This window comes from Capsicum annuum, chromosome 11, assembly GCF_002878395.1.
Source record: "Capsicum annuum cultivar UCD-10X-F1 chromosome 11, UCD10Xv1.1, whole genome shotgun sequence".
Classification (NCBI taxonomy): Eukaryota; Viridiplantae; Streptophyta; class Magnoliopsida; order Solanales; family Solanaceae; genus Capsicum; species Capsicum annuum.
In genome coordinates this window covers 187,223,565-187,238,871 of record NC_061121.1, presented here as the reverse complement: position 1 = coordinate 187,238,871, position 15,307 = coordinate 187,223,565, and the positions used below count along the sequence as shown (strand labels likewise).

At 30.3% G+C, this 15,307-nt stretch overlaps 1 pseudogene; it reads right to left on the bottom strand.

Moving 5' to 3' along the window:
• Positions 1 to 13,741: 13,741 nt before the first annotated feature.
• Positions 13,742 to 14,365, bottom strand: LOC107865397 (annotated as a pseudogene).
• Positions 14,366 to 15,307: the final 942 nt, after the last annotated feature.

Genomic DNA, 15,307 nt, shown 5'->3' with positions numbered 1-15,307 from the left:
AAGGATTCATACCTTAAATTTGTTGTTAATCATAAATATATATATGTTAATCAAGCTTCCAACTCATATACAAGAATCAAATTGAAGCTACCACGTCTTTCTAGGGCTGATAGGGTTCAATTGAAAGTGGAAAATGTACAAAATTCGACCAAAGGACCTTTTTATACGTGCGTAAATGGGTTCCATAAGGTCAAAACTTATTTTTGACCTTTTGGACTTCAATTTTTGCAAACGAACTATGTAACCCTACTAATTTTGATATTTTGGATGTATTACTGAAGTCAAATTTTCCATTCGAGGTATTTTAGGCGACTTGTGGATCCCATGCTCATATTTCTAATTTTTTATTTTTTGACCTATAGGTCGAAATGAACTCAGGTGTATTGGGACCCGAACTAAGGATCTTCCTAGCCTAAAATTGATATTTTAGAGCTACTGAAACATTCAAAATTGGCATCCAAAATTGTTTTACTAAAGTTTTCACTCAACGACCATTTGGAATCGGTGAAGACTTCTAAATGGAAAATTGTCTCTAAAAACAAACCGAACTGCCCAGTAACCAAACTATCAGTTCTATCAAGTCATAAATGACTTGGAACGGTTAAAGAAAATTTCTAACGGTAAAAATAAGTAGAAATACGAAAAATGACCGAAAGGGTCATTACACATGCATTCATAACTTGAAAATTTCAGAAAGATTTTTAATTGGTAGTAGTTTTATACATTTTATAGAAGAAAATTTAAAAAATAAATTTTGAAGTTTTTGTACATTTTATAATGACAATACTAAAAAGATTTTCTTTTAGGGTCTTCATATTTTCTACGTCAAAAATTTCAAAAATAATATTTTATTTATGTTGGTGCTTTATTTTTGAACAATTTTACATGAAAATACAAAAAAACATCTTTTGGAGTTTTTGGTTTTATTTTAGATGAATTTTCAAATCTAAAACTCAAAAAAAAGAATTTTTCTTTGCATGTTTTATCATTTGTTTTGGTCGTACCTCAAATTGGGGTCGAATTTGTTGGTTAATCTTTAACTGTCCAATCTAGACGAAGTACGCATATCGGATTCTTCTTTCTCGAGAGTGAGTTATGTAGGCAACCCTTATTGGGTTCGATGATCTTATTTAACAATTCAAAAAGATTTTCTTCACTCTTTTTTTAGAGTTGGTGTCACATGTACGTCTTTAAAAAGAAAAACACAAAAATATTTTCCTATAGTAGTTTTAGGTTTTTCTGTATGAAATCCAAAATAAAAAATTTAAAAAGATTTTGTCAATATCTTTTTAAAAATAATAATAAAACAAAAAATTTTCTTACTCCCCATTAGTTGTTTTACGTGTTGCTTCATATGAAAGATACAAAAAAAAATTCTTTGATAATTTTAGGTCTCATTTTTGTCTGAAATTCAGAGTCGAAAGATCCAAAAAGACTTTTGTCAATATCTTTTGAAAAAAATGAAAAGGAAAAATTCTTTTACTCTTAATTTTATATTAGTAGATTCAAGCATTTCTTCGTGTGAAAATACTAAATAATTTTTCTTTGGTAATCATAGGTTTATTTTGCATAGGGTTTTAAAGCTGAAAAATTCAAAAAGATTTTTGTCTACTTTTGAAAATTTGGTATTTTCTTTTTCACTAAAATTTCAAGAAAAAAAGAGAAAAAAAAAACAAAGAGAGTTTCATTGTCCATTTTGTGCCAAAACTTCACGAACTATGCACATCTGATTCTCCTATCTCAAAAGTGAGATACGTAGGTGCGCTTCTTTGGTTTAGTGATCTTTTCAATTAAAAAAAATAAAAAGAAGAGGAAAAATACTCATTTGTTATCTCTATCGATAATTTAGTTTAAGGTGGTTGGTTTGTGGCATTCTGGCTAGTCCTCCATATTAAACCAAGTCCAAGGAAGAGTTAGTTATATCCAACTAGGATATTGAGAGTGACACCATGGATCAGATAAAGAGTTGGAAAAATACGAGTTTAAAGCAAGAAATTTTGAGACTAAGGCAATAAATGACAGAAATGCATCGAGCTTAGGCCGGTGGATTACCTCCTCCTCTATTCCCCGCTATTGACCCTACAATACCTTAGTTTTCCACCAATGTCGCAAACTAAGTTTCCTACTTTCGTTGATGCACCACAACATACATGCCAAGAACATTCCAATTTTCCATCACTTATTTTTCAGCCCCTCAGTAAAAATCTATGATATTTCCAGAACCGCCTATCGTTCGTGTTTTTATTGTTCAATTCTCTACTGAGGATCCCACCTTCGTTATCCACCCAACGGTTGTGTTTTCCTAATATACTAGTGAATGTAAGTTCAGTACTCTTGATGATCACTATTATACACCTGAGCCTACATCTAAGTTAATTGGACCACCAAAATTTCTTACCAAGAAGCTTGGCATGACAGAAGAACGAGAGAAAAAGGCTAAACAAATGAAGAATGTAGAAAAGAATATGGAAAATTCTCTAGGACATGCGAGTTATGAGGATATTTCATATAAGGACTGGGGCATGGTTCAAAGTTTGACTGAGGCATGGCTCCAAGTTTAACTTTTCTCCTAGCTTTAAGATGTCGAAATCTTAGAATCGTGATAGACACAAGGATTATGTGAGACACTTGGGATGATGCAATCAATCGAGGGAAATTAAAGAAAAAAAAGGGGGGATATATATCTATTATCGTGCCAAGGTCATAACAGAGATTGAGAGGTCCAAATCATTAATATTATCAGCTTCAACCTTAACCCTACACACTAGATCCACGTACTCACCCACAGCAAGGTTCATTTCTTTGAAATTTAAAATATTCTACCCCTCGCTATTAGTTTCCTTTAAACAAAGCACAATTGCATACTCATCTATCTTCTTATCCATAATGGCATGCAAAGATCCTCAAAATCATCCTCTGCCCTCATATATTTGGTAAAGTACCCCTATGTCCAATTTTCAACCCAAGTTGGAATTTTCAAAGAGGGAGAAGCCAAGGGATAGCTTCACACTAATTAGGGAATCCAATACAAATTTATTCAATAAATTGAATTGTAGGGAATGATTACTCGTCTCCTTGGATATACTCTTAACCCTTATTTAAGAAATTTTGATCCTAATATATGATGTGCATACCATTCTAATGTTTAGGGTCATAGTATTGAAGATTGTTGTACTTTGAGAAGATAAATATAAAGGATGATTCAAGAAAAATTGATTATAGAGTAAGACATTGATACTACGAGAATCACACAAAATCCTTCACCAACACACAGTAATGCACAATATATGGGAAGCAATGAGTTAAGCATGGGGATCCAGAACTTATTTGTTGAGGGGAATTTATTTGAAGGTGGTGAAAACTCTAGTCATGCTTATGTGCAACCCAGTGGCTAAGATGTTAAGCTTAGCAATTGGGAAGACACTTTTCTCCTTACTAGGAAGGGGTTTTGGTTGTTTGTTTTGTTATCTTTTCTATTATCTGAATTATTTTAGGGTTGTAGTTTGGAATCTATCATGTTTTTGTTTCTTTGTCATTTATGTTCAAACCATTCTATCTTTCCTTTCAACTAATTGGAGTATCCTTTTTTCTTTTGCTTTTTAATATATTTTGTTTGTTTATTTTTTTATACAGTACATTTTATGTTGGTTCAAGTAATATGGCATGCTGGCGGAATTTTTAGCCAGATCTTAAAATTCAGTTTAATCCTGAAACTTGAAATTAGAATGTTAAAGTTAGAAAAGGAGCATCTGAGAAAATACGTAGAGTGTTGAGATATTTGGTGACCGAGTTAAAGCTTCACTTGAATAGATTGTGGCAATTACTTTGAGAATTGGAAGAATAACTTAGTTGTCAATAGAAAGACATATCTCAAATATTTTGAATTTGATCAAATAGTGTATGGACGATCTCCTATGTCAAGAAAAACAAAATAAAATTCATTCCACTAAAGTATGAGTCATCCAATAGGTGGTGTGTATAACAAAGATAGAGTTATATTTTGGACAATAATAGAAGAAGAAGTAACACACATGCTCAGTTAAAGTTAGTGTTATTTAAAAGATGATATAAGTGGTCATCATCTTTCATTTTCATACTGCATGCTTTGTACTTGTATTTTTAAGAATTGATATGGCGAAGACATGTCATTCTGCTATTCAAACATTGTATCATCATTTGTTTACCCCGTTTGAGATTTAGTTCTATCTTTTATTTCGTACCCCTCTTTTGGAATCAAGTTGAAGTAAAAAAAAAGTGTCGAGCAAAAGAATAGAATCAGGAAAAGTTCAAAAACAAATAGAGTGAGTTAAAAAAAGAGATAAGAGTTCAAGAAAAATAAAGTCATAAAAATTTTCAAAGAGAAAAAGAATAAAAGAAATCAAAATCAAACAAAAGAACAAGTTGCCTAAATTACATTTGACCTAATTATTAAAATAATTAAATATCGCAGGCAGCGCTAATCTGGAGTTTGGTCCAACCAAATAAATAATTTAGAATTATCCAGTCAAAAAAACGGAGGCAAGAGTTAATTTTCATTGTTTGAGTCGATTTTAAAAGTTGTAAATCTCACCCATCTCAAGTTTTGTTTGAGCCTCATGTCATCCTTTCTTCCTCACTATATCCAAAAGTCACATTACAACCAAAGAAAGACCTTCAGATCAATCTTTGAGAATGTTAAGGATAAGCATGTGATGGATATCTGATGATGTATTTTGGGTACTACTTGTCTTCATCAACATAATAAATCAAGAGAGAAATGAAATGGGAGTCTTATTGGTGAAAACCCTCACGAACACCTTAAGACAATTTTGAGTTAAGAGAAATAAAAATGAGAGAATCTTATTGATGAAAATCCTCATGGGCACCATATGGTGATGGTAAGTTTAGAGAAATGAAAATGAGAAAGGCTCATTATTAAAAACCTGCATGGATATTGTAACGCGATGTGAGCTGAGAAAAATAAAAATGATAGTATTATTGGCAAAAATGCCCACAAACATCATAAAACGATGATGAGCTAAGAGAAATAAAAATAAGAGAGTCTTGTTGGTGAAAATTCTTCAAGGCTACACTAACAGAATGAGAACTATGAGTCCAATTGGCTTAAGGAAGCAACTCAGTTTCAGGGTTATTAACTCAACAATAATTGGTGAATAGTTTAGATGGAAAGAGTGTGCAGTTTAATATAAAATGCCTATCATAATAATTAGAGTTGGCTATTATATCCAAATAAGTTTTTGTTTTTTCTTTAGTTGCAAATAGAGGACATTCATGATCTTTTCTTTCTTACTTATTTTTCTAATTTGTTCTCATAATTCTATTAACCAAATGGAAATTATTATCATTTTTCTCATACGTTTGAGTCAAGTCCATATCGAAACAAGTGAGAAAGAATTTCAAAACTTGCTACCAACTTCTCCAAATGCACAAAGCAAGACAAAAGGCCAGCACCTGAAAGAAATATAATTGTAAGTCAAACAAGGCATGCAAAAAGTTTTGTCAATAGATAAGTTTTGAGATTCGTAGAAATGACAAGGTTCAAAGGGTTTTTCTAATAGACATAGTAAAACAGAGATAGTGTGTTTGTTTTATAGTCACTCTTAATAATCTGAGTTTGAATTAATGATGTTGCAAATTAATGACATATGTCAATAGTTGGAAGTAATATTAAGTATGACAAATACAAGAGTGATTACCTTTAAAGCTAAAACGACAAATAAGCCACCAGGTCTTTATACTCACAAATTTTCTTTGATGAAACAGGAACACATTTTACCTTCAAATCAAGGACTTCAAATCCTAAATATCAAAAGTTGTAATTCCTCACTTGTGCAAATTCAAGAGGCACTACAAAGAAAATGCTTAAATAGTGGGGGTTATTTTGTTGATTTAAGGAAGTTTTTTATCCCTGCAACTTAAATTGCGGTGGATTTTTAAAAAAATGATACAATTAACCTTGCCACAAGCATATTTGTAGTGGTTTTTAAAAATCTCCATAATGATCGTCGCAAAATTACTTTTTAATTTGTGGAGGTTTTTAAAATAAATTGATGACAGTTTACAATCTCCATAATAATATTTTAATATTTTAAATAAATAAATTTTCATGGGTTTGAAATTTCCACAATATGATGTCAATATATTTACATAATCTAATCTATGGAGGCTTATAACCACTACAAATTATTATATTTTTTCTATAAAAGAATAGGTATTTAATTTACATCAAGTTTGGTAATAATACGTATAAACAGTTTACTAAACATATAATGTAAATCAAATTTCATTAAACAAACTCGTAATTAAAAACATCACGAGTTTAAATTCATGTGAAACTGAAGTAATACAAATTCATGTATAATAATTTGAATGTTACAACTTTAAATCCTTAAAGCCTAAAATACATCATATCAAATAAACATAAAAAAGTACTATGCATTTATTTGGTGACTTGAATTGGTGCACTCTATCTTTTATTCCAAGCGAAGCAAGCTCAATCTCACCATTACTAGCTGAAATCAGAAAAACTTTAAACATGATTAGATGAATATTTATTGATATACACATATCCTTGTACATTTTGATAAAAAAAAAAAAAAATATAAATCAAAATTTAACTCATCTGAAAGACAAGTTCAATGAACCTTTGGCTTTTACAAAAGTTCATAAGATCGGGGGTGAAAGAAATTTACTTCAACAATGGTAAACATTACATTGTTATTGAAAATTAATTAAAAGAAGTGATTGACAATTGTATTTTCTTCTGTAAATAGGAGACATCGATTAATTAAAAATGTTGCTAGATATTTGAAGGAGAAAGTAAAAAGGAAAAAGAGAGCAATAAACATAACTTGATAATGCAAAGGTCAGACTTTGTCAGTTCATAGTCAGTGTAAATATTTTTAAACTTATGTCTAGAAAGGAAATGATGTGGTTTATTTGAGTCCGAAGCCTAAAGGACAAGTTTTTTTAATTCAAATTCCAAAGGGGCATATGAAAATGAAAATTTTTAAAATGGACAAGGTAAACACAAGTGATTACCTTATTCATTAAAAGTTAACTACATTAGTTATCTGATAAAGTGCAAGATAAATGAGTCACTTACCTTATTCTTTGACTGAAAAAGTTGGCGGAAGTTGGTAATGATACTAATGTACTTAACTTTTCAATTGAGAACGGGTGAAGCGACTATAACCTTACAAGACATGGAACTCATGTTCGCAATGGTCGTAAATGGAACTTTAATTCTTCATCCAGGCACTGCTCAGATGTTACCTATTAACATGCAACAAATGTTTGCCGAATTAACAGAATGGATGCCTGACCTAGACCTTTTTCAAGAAAAAGAGATTTTTTATTGAGATTAGAGGAATACAAGAATCTTGTTGAGGTGTTAAGCAAACGGAAATCATTCCTAGACTTGTTGAACAAAATGTAAAAGAATATTATAAATTTCACATACCTACTATAATGAAACAAAATCACTAATGTGGTGCGACTTATCCATCGAAGCACGACACAAATAAAAGTAGAGGTATGATAGCGCAGTGGCTCTCTAAGCCTGTGTTGACATTACGGGTAAATCACGCATATTAATTAAAAAGTTTGTATTAAATTTATTTCCAGACTTGTCGGGGAATATTCTTCCGCCACACAACTAAAAAGGATACAACCAAACTCATTGTTGCACCTCTTCTTCCTCAGTTTCATCAGTTATTTTATTTAAATTTTTTATTATTTCTCTACTATCAATAAAAAAATTGTTCTTTAAAAAAAGTCTAGGTCGATTATCCATCTTGTTAATTCGGCAAACATTTATTTCTTGTTAATAGGTAACACTAGTTAATTTATTTGCGCTCCACGCAGTTATAATAATTCAAATAGTTTATTAAATAATATATAGATAGATCTTTATACGAAAAGAATATAAAATTAAAAAAATACAAAAAAAATAATTACACCGACTCAACCACTTCTCAAAATAATAGATGTACAATTCATAGGGTAAATATTTTAACAACATGTAATCATCTACTTTAGAAGGTAAAGAGCAAAATATTTATTCCTATAATTATAATGATTAAAAATAAATCAAATAATACATTATTTCTCAAAGTTATAAAGAAAGAAAGAAAAAGAAAAAATAATTTTATGTATATAATTTTTAAAAAAAATCAGATAAATACACTATTTTTAAAAAAAAATTAAAAAGAAATGAACAAAATATAAATGGTTCTTTTTTGTGTATATAAAATTTTTAGAATTAATTACCTCATTTTCCTCCTTCGCCTTCATGTTTCTTTATATTTCTCAAATTTTATGTCATGCATATTTATTGATAGTCCTAAAACTTAACCATAACTAAGGCCAAATAATAAATATATTTCAATTATTAAATTTTATTTAGCTATCGGTGGATTTTGGTTTCTTTGTATTATTTTACATGTGATTAATGAAAATAAGTTAGTCACCTAAAAAAATCAATTATAAATTAAGAAACTTAATTAATAATTAGTAAATTTTCAACTACAAATTATTCATTTGAACCAAAAGGAATTATAGACTTAAAAATTGAACTTAAGAGACACCATATATAGATATAGAAATAAGATAATACACGTATTATTATGTTTTTAATCATTAATTAAAAAATAAAAAGAAAGATGAAACCAATGCATAATTGTCCAAGCTCTTGCTGATATCCACTTCCACAAGCCTTTCACCATGTAAGAGCATCTTCTTATTTTCCAAGTGAAATAAAAACATAAATTTCATAGTGAAAATGAAGGATAACCTTGGGTAAAATCACACGAAATAAAATATATGAACTTCTATAGAAAGAAAAACGAAATGAATACATTAATGTCTCGGTATGTACTTCCACAAGCCTAAAAAAATCAATTATAAATTAAGAAACTTAATTAATAATTAGCAAATTTCCAACTACAAAGTTATTCATTTAACCAAAAGAAATTATAGACTTAAAAATTGAACTTAAGAGACATCATATATAGATATAGAAATAAGACAATGCACATATTATTATATTTTTAATCATTACTTGAAAAATAAAAAGAAAGATGAAATCAAATGTTCGAACTCTTGTTGATATCCACTTCCACAAGCCTTTCACCATTTAAGAGCATCTTCTTATTTTCCAAGTGAAATAAAAACATAAAAATCATAGTGAAAATGAAGGATAGCCTTGGGTAAAAAAACATAAATGTCTCGATATCTACTTCCACAAGCCTATCACCATTCAAAAGTTGTCTTCACAAAAGTATGAATATAATAGTGAAAATGAAGGGTAACCTTGGATAGCATCTCATGAAACAAAAAATATGAATTTATATATGTAAAAATAAAGGAATACCATAAGGTATCATTAACTTTTATATTAAATATTTAGGGGTTATAAATATAAAAATCATGAATAGCGTGAGAGTTACAAATATTATTAGTAGAAATTAAATAGATGAGTTACCTTAAACTTTTTTTTTCTTTTATTAGATAATAAATAGAGTTTAAATGTGGTGACTTTTTATTTTTCTTTAAACATACAAATATTTAAAATAAGGAGAAAACTCAATAAATATCCAAAAAAAACCACAATAAATAGGTTTGGAGGCCTCTAACGCATGCCACATAGGATTGACTATTGATCTCCTTTATTTATATACATTGATTTGAGCAACACCTGGATAAAGGATGGGAGTTCCATCACGATCATTCAAACATGAGTTTCATATCTTGTAAGGTTATAGTCGCTTCAACCATTCTCAGGTGAAAGGTTAAGTACATCGGTGTCATTAAATTCCCAAACTCCACCAACTTTTTCAGTTAAAGGATAAGGCAAGTGACTTCATTGATATTTTAAGGTAAAACTAGTATACGTACCCACGTGATGCGCGACTATTTCATACTAAAATATCTTATTTAAATATATTGAATCACATTATATTGAAAATTAATTCAAATGTGACATTATTTCTCAATGAAATTAACATTCCCTCTACCCCTCCCCCCTCCCCTCTTTTCATATATTGTCTATTCATAAATAATAGAAAGATAATCACACTATTATTTACTTATCAATTTTCAAAATTAATTATCTATAATATTTTATTCTCAATCTTATTTTGGTTCATTTTTAATATATAGTAACATTTTGTATGGTATATAATATTAATTTTGTAGTACTTTAATTTTTCACAAACATGATAAATAGTTTATACTTTTTGGATGAATAACTCAATCGAAAGATTCATCTCAATTATTTTAGACGTAGTCTAAAAGCATAATTTTTTAGAATTAATATTTTTCTCAAAATGTATTTAAACATGAATTGTATACTTTTGTTTGAATGAATCTCCACATGTATTGTACCTTCATCCAACTGCTCAGAAATTCAATTTTTGTTTTTCTATAAAACATGAAATTTTGACCTATAATATTAAACTATACTTATTTTGACTTATATGACCCTACGTATTAAATGTAAATAAATATAAAATGACAATTTCATTCGCAAAAAATAATTTATAGCCACACAAATATGTATAACTATTTATACCACAAATATTAATTTTTTTTATATATTTAAAATGCTTATCTATTTAAAATATTTCATATAAATTGAGAAGAAAGGAGTAAAAATTATAGAGAATAATTTATTAAAATTTAAATTTTTTATCTATGAAAATAAATTTGAAGATAAAAAATGTTAAAACTCTTCACCCAAATCAGAAAGAGGCCCAAAATAAAAGAATATGTTAATTTTATATATATATATATGTACACACATACACATACATAATAAGTTCGACTTATGGTTCATTTTTTTTTATTAATATAAAAAAAAGAAGTAGTATATTTACAAAAGGCCAGGCCCAAAATTGGCCTGGCCCAAACCCGATCAAAAAAGATTCAGACAGCTCAAATACCAATTTGGAAACCTAGCTGTTATTTCTTCTTTCTCCTCCCATACAAAACCTAGCTTCCATTTCTTCATACATATTTTCCAATTGTTAACTTTGGTTGATGAAAACAACACAAAAGAAGGGTTAGATTGAAGATAGAATTTTGAAAATAGGAGGAATTAGAATTGGTCGGCCAATCTGAAAATTCTTCAAGGATTCTATCAAAGTCCTTGAAGCTGATATTCAACATGCTAATACTTCAAGGATATAACTGAGCTTCTTCTATCTTGTCATGTATTTTTGTTCAAAAGTATCACAATCTCTGGTGAAGATTCCTCAACTTATTTTTTGGAGGGTTATTGTATGATAGACAGTGCCAGGAGTGAAGGTGTTACTAAAAGAGTTAAGTCAAGACCTTCTAAGGTACATACCCATATTAAATTTTCTATTTAGAATTAAATGACTGACATTTTATAGCAACAGAGGATTCCTTAATTCTTTTAGAATAAATCATATGCCTACAGTGGTAGAGTTGGAAAGTTCTAGTCAATTGTGTTTCAACAATTTCACTTCCGTTGCAGTAATATTTAATGAATACCAATTGTAATTGATTTTTAATAAACCTGTATTCCAATCACTACATCCAACTAACCATCTATACATGTAATCATCTTATCTACCCTCCCTGCAATAAGTGAATGCTCGTTAAAAAGTCCTACCTTCTCAAAGAGTAATCGACTGGGATTCTAACAATTAGTTGGCTCTAGGTGTACTTTTTGCGAAAAGTGATCTAATATTTGTTACTTATAGAGTTAAATGATGCTTCTAGTAGGGGAACCACCACCAGCAGATTCAAACACTCTAACACGAGCGAGTAACTGCTGTAGAATTGGTCCGGGCAGTTCAGGAGATGTTTTTTGTGATGGAAATCAATATGGACGTGGAGTAGCACCTTTAGATGTGTTCTGGAGTATATGAAAATAGAGAAACAGTTTTGCCTCGCACGATATCAAGGTTGTGCAACACAATGGATATGTTCATGTTTAATAGTTTTTGACTTATATACACTGTATAATTTTTTGACAAAGGTTGTTCACTTGCACAACCTTGTTTGGCTGTTAAAGGTGTGTTTTATGTTTAACACAAGTTTTTTGACAGGTGGAGCTTAGATCTCCTCAAAATGTTGCAACAGGATAATCATTGAAGTCATTTAAGTTCCTTAAGACCAAAAAACCTCCCATAAATTCACCTGATCTGATGTTTGGGCATTCAAATTCAAGGACCCCATGTTGGTGAGTGGACTCAAAAAACTAAAACTCCATAGAGAGAAGCTTATAGAGAGAAGTTAAGCTTCTCTCTGAACAGTTGAGGTATATTTTTACTTCTATTGACTACAAAGCTAGCAGTAAAACAAAGTACCTTACTCTGTAAAACAGTTACTAAATGGAGGTTTGGTTGTACATTTTTTCATTTGGAGATTTTCTATTGAATCGATTAACATTATTTAATTCACTGTGGTACATGCTATATGCTGCAGGCTCACAAAAAGTTTTTATAACTAAGGAAAGGTGCAAGAAATGACATTACCAGTGTACTGGAAGAGGTATAGACTGACATAGCAGCTAGCTATTCATACTGCCTATGATATTCTGAAGTCTTCTTTTAAACATTTGCACATAAAAATGCCTACTTTGAAAATAAATGACGACAAAAAAACTTTCTTAACATAATTTTAACTCTTCCAGGAACTCCATAATGCAAGATCAATTTTCGAGCAAGCTCAATTCAGTTTGGTAAGTGAATGTGGCACTGGAGCATCTCAAGGGATCTCTTTGACTTTAATTCAAAAAGTTTTACCATAATAGCAAATACATGTTGACCTTTTTTTCCTTTTGAATTCTAAATTCAGGCAACCGCTCTTTCTAATGTTGAAGCAAAGAAACGGTTAGAATTACTGGAAGCAGTTAGTGGTACAATGGATGCTCGTCTTCGTTATTTCAAATAGGCATGTCATACACATAGGAGCTATTCTAGCCTATTTGTTTTCAATTTCTCAAATTTTATTTCTATCTTGTAAAGATGTGAGCTTTTGCATCATATGGAGCCATATATCAATCAGGTTTGTCTTGTTGTTGGTTTAATTGGTGGCAATTTGATTGATGCCACTTGAATTTGATTTATTTCCGAAAGCAAAGTTAATAATTAAATTTATATTTTGGTAATGGAATGTGCAAATACCTTGCATCTTTGACTGTCCTCCATTTTTTTTTCTTTTTATACTCAGAATGGTCCCTCAATTTGAAAGTATTATTTTTGAAAATACCTTATTGTATGAAACAAAATACCTTGTTGTAAACAGTTATCAAATGAAAGTATTCTCTTAAAAAAGACACTATTTGGTTGTAGATATTTGTGTTTTTGGTTCCTGTACACGATTCTGTAGACGACAGTATGTTTCATTTTGTTGAAGTATCTTGGCATTAATATATTTAACTTAATAATAACAATTAGTAATTAATTTACTGGATTGATTAAATTGAAAAAAAAAATCATTCACTTCAGTATCGCGCAATGTGAGCTATTCTTAAAATCCATGTGAAAAGCACACTTCAAGTAGTTGCTGAATTTAGCCTATTTTGCATGTGAATTTTTGTTGAAATTTTATAGGTTTTATCTCATTCCTTAAAGGGTGCTTAAGTATTTGTTGAATATAGCATGTTTGGCATATTGATTTGTGCTTTTCAATAGCCTGTAAAAGATTGTTAGCAATCTGCCCAATATGATAAAAACAAAAGATCAAAAAACATTTATTTGTTAATTTGTCAAACTAAATTACGAAAAACCTCTTTGTACACTACATTTTTTACTTCATTTGTTATTTTTCCTTCATCATCGTAGGCAAAAATATTTAACCCCTTCCTATTTGTCACTCGTGAAAGAGCAACATATAATTGACCATGTGTAAACACTGATTTCTTCAAAAATAATCCAACATGAGACAATGATTGGCCTTGACTTTTATTGATGGTCATGGAAAATGAGACAACGATGAAAAATTGTCTTTGCTAGAACTTTAAAGGTATTCTCGCATAAGATGGTGTCAAACTCATTCTTGGGATAAACACTTTTTCACCCGTCATTTTTCCTGATAAAACCTTACCTTCTATAACCTGATTTCCAAGTCATGTGATGATCAGCCTCTTCCCAATACATAACCCTGATGATTGATCTGTGTTTCTCAATAATATTACTGGTACACCTATCTTTAATGTGATTGAGTGATTTGGAATTCTAGAACACTTGATACTATTAAGAAATTCTGGTGTGTGCACCTGCTCCAATGCCGTAAAAGAATGATCAGACATACAAACTGTATCAGAACTCAGATATGTCTTCTCAAAATTATGATTAAGTGATACCATGAAATCATTGATCGACTCCACCATGTCTAAAGTCAGAGCAAGAATTACTCTTTGCTAGAGGTAACCTAAGTCCCTGGAATGACTGTAGAAATCAGGATACGTACTCTCTACAATTGCCACTAGTGGATCGACACAATCCTTAATAAGAAGATCATCAGGGATTTGAATATTCTCAATTCCATCAATGGAGCTTCCAATGTTTCCATCACCGATTGCCAAAATTCAATTGGCAAAGTTTAGTAACTCTTCCAAATGTGTGCCTAGCTGATTTTTTGCAATCTCATATTCTTTGTTAGCTTTAGGACTTTACAGTGGCTCCATAAATCTGAAGAATTTAAAGTGGAATTAACAATATCTTGCCTTGTTCCTTTGGTTATGACGGGCAAAATCTATCTGAAGTCACCACCTAGAACAATTGTTTTTCCTCCAAAAGGTTTATCTAAACTGGATGTGTTTTTAAACCTGAGAATATCTCTGAGAGTCTAATCAAGAGCTTTAAAACAGTATCTATACATCATTGGCGCCTCATCCCAAATAATCAACTTTATCTTGACAATCAAATTTGCCAGAGGACTACCTTGCTTTATATTGCATGTTGCATCTTCAGTTGGATTGAAAGGAATTGCAAATCTCGAATGAACTGTTCGACCTCCCGATAACAAAAGAGATGCAATTCCACTTGATGCAACAGTTAACATAATATCTCCTCTAGATCTTATGCAAGAAGACAGTCTTCCCAATGAAAGTTTTGTCAGTTCCTCCATGACCATATAAAAAGAACAATCCACCTTTGTCTTCATCCACTGCTGCCATTATTTTTTCATACACCGAATTTTGTTCAAACGTCAAAATCATTACTAACTGTTGGTGTTCAACCAACAAAGAGCACCCGTTGTAACTCAATTCATCAAGAATTAATCTATTTCTATTTTTCACTTGTTGCTTATTGTAAACAGGTCTTGGCAT